General features: G+C 46.7%; 1 long non-coding RNA gene and 1 pseudogene across 1 annotated transcript; both read left to right on the top strand.

Moving 5' to 3' along the window:
* Positions 1–4,218: 4,218 nt before the first annotated feature.
* LOC120639256 lies at positions 4,219–4,856 on the top strand. The gene is made up of 3 exons (XR_005661338.1): positions 4,219–4,261; positions 4,347–4,445; positions 4,547–4,856. It is a non-coding gene; the product is annotated as an uncharacterized LOC120639256 (long non-coding RNA).
* A 443-nt stretch (positions 4,857–5,299) lies between these two features.
* LOC120713528 lies at positions 5,300–6,723 on the top strand (annotated as a pseudogene).
* Positions 6,724–6,969: the final 246 nt, after the last annotated feature.

Here is a 6,969-nt window from a genome sequence, read left to right as displayed (position 1 = left end):
TAGCGGTCGATGACGTCTTTTTCTTCTTGCGCCACACCTTCTTGGTCTTCTTTGGTGGCGTAGGCGGCGCTGGAATAGGATCCTCAGATGCAGGATAGACAATTTCCAGATCTTCCCATACTGTGTTGGTGATAAAGTCAGGGATCTTCTGGTCGTCTTCCACTGGCTCGGTTGGTGGAGTATGAATTTCCCAATCCTCCCAAGCTGGCTTGGAAGGGGGATGATAATCTTGACCATCCCAACCTGGCTCTGCCCATAGCCCTTGTTTCTCTCTATCCTCATGAATCAGGAATACCTCCCTTTTATTCTGGAACTTGAATTTCATGGTCTTTCCCATGATACGAAGGCTGATTCTTCATGTCCCCACATCAATTCTGGTGTTTGTATCCTTGAGGAATGGTCTCCCAAGTATGAGCGGAATTTCAAGATCTCCTTCCATATCAAGGACTACGAAGTCCACTAATATGTAGGTATTCTTGACTTTTACCATTATCCTTTCCACAACTCCTTCTAGATATCTTATCGTGGAATATGCCAGCTGAACACACATAGTGGTAGGGGAAATTGATGGATAGCCTAGCTTCTCGAAAGTCACCTTGGGCATGATGTTGACGCTGGCTCCAAGGTCACAAAGGGCGTGATCAAATTCATAGTCAAAGATTGAGCAACTGATCACTGGGGTTTCGGGATCTTCTCTTGTTGTGGCTGCTAACTCGCCCCCACGCACCTCTTTTTGGGCACGTGAGCTTTTCTGCATAGCTGAGGGTTGTCCTGCTAAGTGACTCTTTCCACACAGCGTTGACGACATTCACGCTTTCTAGAGTAGACTCGGGTTGCCCTGAAATCTTCCCTAGTTCAGCAGCTGGTGTAGCAGCAGCTAATTGAGCCAATTGAGTTTCTAGTGTCTTATTGAGACTCAGCTGGTTCTTCATAGCCGTGGAGAATCCGTCCATCTTAGCATGGATAGTCTCCATAGATTTGTCTATAACGGCCAACTTCTTCTGAAGGGACTCATTGATCTTCGCTTGGCCGTAGACAAGATCTCTCAAGGTAGGCTGGTTAGGACCGAAAGAATTTAAATTCTCATTACCTCCTTGGTAATATGGGCGTGGTTGATTCCACCCCTGACCTCCTTGTGGACGAAACCCATTGCTGCCATTAAGGAATAGAACTTCTTCTTGGGTTTCTGGGCAATTATCACCCGAATGTCCAACATTTCCGCAGACCTCGCACGTCATGCGAGTCTCCAAGGCTTGAATTGTTTGCAATTGAGCCTTGTCTTGGGAATGATCCTCAAATTTCTTGAGGAGGAGATCAATCTTCATAGCGAGCATGTCGGCCTCCTTAACGGAGTGCATACCTCGCTGGCACGGTTGGAGGCGATCATCGCTCCAGCCTTGGTTGGAAACCATCTTCTCTATCAATGATGTAGCTCTTTCAATGGTTAGCGAGAAGAAAGCTCCATCCGCAGCGGCATCCACATGATCACGGGATGACTGTGTCAACCTATTGTAGAAGTTCTGTAAAATGAGCCAATTGTTCATTCCATGGTACAGACACGCTAGAATGTACTCCTGAAGCCTCACCCAAGCCTCCGGAATTGACTCATTTGATGCCTGCTGGAAGTTCGAAATCCGACCACGAAGAGTATTGGTTTTGCCCGTCGGGAAGAACTTCGAGAGGAACGCCTTGGCACATTTGTCCCAAGTATCCACAGCAGCCTTGTTAGCATAAAACCATTGCTTCGCTCTCCCCAAGAGAGAGAACAGAAACAGACGGAGCCGGATAGCATCTTGCGATACACCCTTGATAACAAAAGTACTACAGAGCTCCAAGAACTGCTGGAGATGAGCGCTGGCATCCTCATTGGCCTTGCCACAGAATGGGCTGGCCTGCACCATCGTAATGAGACCCATCTTGATCTCGAAATTTTCTCCTCCGGTGTTAACCTCGGGCCCGGTAGGGACCTGATTAGCAGACGGAGCAGAGTAATCACAGAGTGTCTTCTGGGCCATAGCTCTGGGAGCTGACGATGATGCGATGACTGGATCGACTACCGAGAGTGAGATCTGAGGAGGTACGATACGAGGTCGAACTCTTCTCAAAAGTGACTCTGGATCGGAATGAAAGTTTTGCGGCAGATCGAAACCGGTCATACACTACCCTGTTTTCATATATGCAAAGACAATAAAACAAAGCCAAGTTAGCCTGTTTAGCAAGCGAATACCAATTTCGATTTTGTTCACAACGTTTATCTATATATTTCACTCTGTGCCTTCCCCGGCAACGGCGCCAAAAATGCTTGTTGGCGCCTACCAACGTCACCAGTGATGACGCCCGCAGACGCCAATTTGGGGTGGCAGTATTTCATGAACCACGAATGAATCCGCAAGCGCACGGAATACCACTGTAGCATTTTACCTGGGAGTATATCGGGGTGTCATTTATATTTCCGCAGGGAAGGCGGTGAGTGAGAGAATATATAGATTAGTGGGTGAACTCTATCTAGATTGGATATTCTTATGCATAAACAGGGGTAAGATAATAACATGGTAGGAGGTAGTGTGACACACACACAAACTACCCTCTCGGATAAATAAATAAAAGAAAGATAAAAGATGCTTTAGGCCGGGAGCAAGGTAAAAGTCAGAGCTCGAGTCAGCTGTGCTAGGCTAGCTATATCTACACTTTCTCATTGGTTAGCTCGTCAGAGATTAAACTACACAACAGGGAGATCGCTATCGAAGCGACGGGAGGAGCCCGTACACCCCGGCGCCTTTATGTACCTCCTACCCCCCATACCGAACGTGGAGGATTACTAAAAGGCTTGGACAGGGCTGTCACCACCTGCCGGCTACCTCTACAAACCGTGGGTATAGTTGACATCCAGCAACACTTAACTAATCTAGACACCATGTCTACACTAGTAAGGGATACTCTAGTGTCCCGCACGGAGCCCCCACCCTCCGGATGGACAGACATCACACTAGAGCAATCATACGAATACTGGAGCAGTTGATAGAGTTCTAAGAACAAAAGACTAACCATCTCCAGCACAGGGCGATCATACAATGCAAGCATAGAATGATAACGCAACCATATCAAAAAGCATATATCCGATAACTCATAACATACTTCAAGTAGATATCGGTAACCATAGTCTAATTCTATTACAAACAACTGAATATTACAAGAGAGAGCTAGAGATGAACCCATACCAGACTCTCGAGCAACACCGGTGACTCGATGACTCCTAGACTTCTCCTAAACTCCACTAAGCCTAAAGACTATGCAAGAAGGAACTTGAGAGGTGAGTGAAGTGAGGTGTGTGTGTTCTCATTCTCTACCACCTCCCCTTGTATTTATAGCAGGGAGCCATGAGGTTTCTGCAGCTAATCTTCCGCAAACCAACGTAGGGGACCAATGCCATGCTGCCACGTAGCAAGCTTAAGGCGGTGGGGCCCACGGGCTGGTCGGCCGACCAAGGGGTCGGCCGGCCTGCCAGTGGCGCCAACCGTTCCCAACTACTGGGGGTTGGGCTTGTCTGGGCCTGGTCTGGTTTGAACACCGAGGTAGAGCTTGTCTTGAGTGATCTTGCTTCAGTTCTTGGGCTACACTTGGTCCATTTGAGCCTGAATCTATACTCTGATATTTTCTGTATTTTTCTATTTGGCCAAAGTGTGCTTGCAACCTGTATATTAGCTCAAAAGCACAACTTGCATATTCTAGATGGTAAAGTGTGGTTTAGGAACTTTATTAGATAAGGATGCGTGTAAGAAATGCAAACTCTCATGATTTTCTGATCAAGTTGACGCCTGGAAATGATCGTTAGTGAGTGTCAACAACAGGCAGAGGAGATGCACTGCAATGTTGGGTTTTTGGACCCACAGATATTCTCAGCCACACTCGTTCAATACAAGTCCAAAGATGTGATAACAGTAATTAAAAGGGCTATGAATCACGACTACGTGGTGGGTGCCTACAACACTGGTAGCCACTGGGTACTAGTGATCATTGCTATGAAGTGGAATGTTGTTTGGTATTTGGATTCTGCTAAAAATTTTCCATTGTGAAAGTTCAAGGATGTAGTAACTATTGTGAACTGGTAAGTAGATTCTAGGTTTAGATCACACAAATTCTATCTCTTAATGCTTCTAATGGATATTGCTGATCATGCAGGGCCTATTCAGAGCACATGGAGACAAAGATGAAAAAAAATTCAAAAACCAAACCTAAACTCACGCACAAGACAGATATCAAGGTAAGAGCAAGGATTTTTTGGGTGCCTTCATATATATATTTGGTACTGCCTTAACTTGTGTCATTTTGGTATCTTCTTCATGCAGTGCACTCAACAGCCGTCGGGTAGCTTGTCGTGTGGATTCTATGTTGCACTGAACATGTACGACCTACTCGGTGACATAAATATCATTAAAAAGGCTTCTGTAAGTATATATATACTGACCCAACCTTGGCTCTGATCAGATTCTCCATTTGATTTTAGAAACCGAGTTTTACTTGTATTCTCAATAATTGTATTATGCAGGATTACAAAGCTACCCAAGAAGTAGATCAAGGAGCACTAAGGATGGTCCAGCGGATGCTCTGCGATTTCATTCTTAAGGAGATTATCGACCCAAAGGGCAGCTTCCATGATGAGCCAGCACATGCCGTGTGAGTTCATTCTAAATGCTCTGAAACAGTGAACTTGGAACTTGTAACCTGTAAATTTAAACTTGCAGTCATAAACCTTGTAACTTGTAACATGTAACTTTAATTCTTGATGTGTACTTGTGTAGATAACTTTCATTCTTGATGTGTAATCTGTGATGTATATATATGCGCTTGATGTATAATCTGTGATGTATATATATATATATATATATATATATATATATATATATATATATATATATATATATGCTTGATGTATAATCTGTGATGTATATATCCACGCGCTTGATGTGTGATCTGTGATGTTTGCTGGTGGCTGCCAAATCCTGACCGGTTCCAGGATGTAGCCAGAAAATAGGCTAATTTTTGTGGGGTGGCTCAAATATATGTAACGAGCATTAACTAAAGCAGGTTACAACACACGCCAGTTGGATTATGGGTAACACAAGATTGTAACAGGCATAAAAAAACGAGCGTTACATATCGAATACAGTGGTAACGGGCTTGTTCTAACAACCATTACCAAAACTGACCAGTGGGCCCGGGAAGAGACCCAAGAAACATGGGTAACATGTATTTGTAACGGGCGCTAAACAACAATAGTTACCTATAAGACATTTTGGTAATGGGCTTTAAGTTTGGACCATTACCAAAACTGACCAGTGGGGCCAAGGAAGCGACGGTGTTGAAATGGGTATCACTTATTTGTAACGGGCGTGGAACAAAGCGCACTACATATGTGAGCTTTTGGTAACGGTCTTTAGATATAGCCCGTTACCTACCTGACAAACCTGTAACGGCCTTTCAGTAAACTCCGTTACAAAATATGACCAGTGGGCCTGGATGGAAGTCTGGTTACAAGTATAGGTAATGGTCGTTTACAGAAAACCGTTACTAATATTTAGGTTTTGTAACGGACCTTAGTCTTTGCCCGTTACTCAGTTGCTCTGTGGGCCCACAAAAAAAAGCAAGTTTGGGTTACTGGTTACTGCTTTCCATAACGGTCGTAGATTAATAACCGTTACAAATATGAACAATAGGTAACGGGCACGCGCCCGTTACCTTTACCCTATCATTTGTAACCCGATAACTGTAACGGTTGCATTGCCCGTTACCATAGGGGGTGTTCGTGCCCGTTACAAATAAAGGTTTCTCACCTAGTGTAGGCTTCTGGCTCGGGCCGGAGATCTCCGAGCTAGAACGCCGCGCTCGTGCAAGCTCATCTCCGGCCGCGCCCGGACGACATCATCCTCGCCACCTACTCCAAGTCCGGGACGAAGGCCCTCGCCTTCGCCTTCGCCTTCGCCATCGCTGGCCGCTCGCACTACGCCGTCGCCGGCGACGACGACCACCCGCTGCTCACCAACCTCCCGCACGCCCTCGGACGTGGACGACCTCGAGTTCCCCCTCCGCCACCTCCGCCCCGTCACGGAGCTCGAAGCGCTGCCCTCCCCGAGGCTCCTCTGCACGCACCTCCTGCACCAGCTGCTGTCCTCCGGCGTGTCGGCTCTTGGCTGCCTGGTCGTCTACTACCTTTGCCGGGAGCCCAAGGACGTGCTAGTGTCCACGTGGCACTACATCAACAAGGTGTACCCCGACTTCTTCACGGAGTTCGGCAGGGCCTTCGAGCTCTTCTGCGAGGGGGTCTCGCTCTACGGGCCCGTGTGAGATCACTACGGGTACTGGAAGCGGAGCATGGCGGAGCCCGGCAGGGTTCTTTTCTTGAAGTACAACGAGATGATGGCTGACCCTGCAAGCCATGTGAGGATGCTTGTGGAGTTCATCGGCGCCCCGTTCACCGGCGCCGAGGAGAGCAGTGGGTCGTGCAGGAGATAGTGAGGCTGTGTAGCTTCGAGAACCTGAAGAAACTGCCGGTGAACTTGTCGGGGGTGACTGATCCGAGTGGTGGCGGTGAGCTGGCCATAGAGAATTCTGTCTATTTCAGGGCGGTCGGGGACTGGAAGAATTACGCGACCGAGGAGATGGCGAAAGAAGAAGTTGGACCGGATAGTTGACGAGAAACTTGGTGGATGCGGTCTTACCTTCTGAACTGAAGTTTGCCATCTCTAAGGAATAATACAAAGTGAGTGATGTTTGTGTGACAGATCCACCAATTAAAACACTTAATTAAGCATAACCGTCATCATTTAAACACATTAGGCGTATTAGCTTAATTAAACGTAACTTGACAGCCTGTTTTCAACCCACAGGCCGATCGAAACATCACCAGTAGTTTCGCACAACGGCGAGCGCAGACGGTACTAGCATGATATAATTTTACGAAATGGATGACAA

Source organism: Panicum virgatum, chromosome 6K (genome assembly GCF_016808335.1).
Source record: "Panicum virgatum strain AP13 chromosome 6K, P.virgatum_v5, whole genome shotgun sequence".
NCBI lineage: Eukaryota > Viridiplantae > Streptophyta > Magnoliopsida > Poales > Poaceae > Panicum > Panicum virgatum.
Note: the sequence above shows the minus strand (reverse complement) of the source record. Positions and strands in the feature narration are given on the sequence as shown.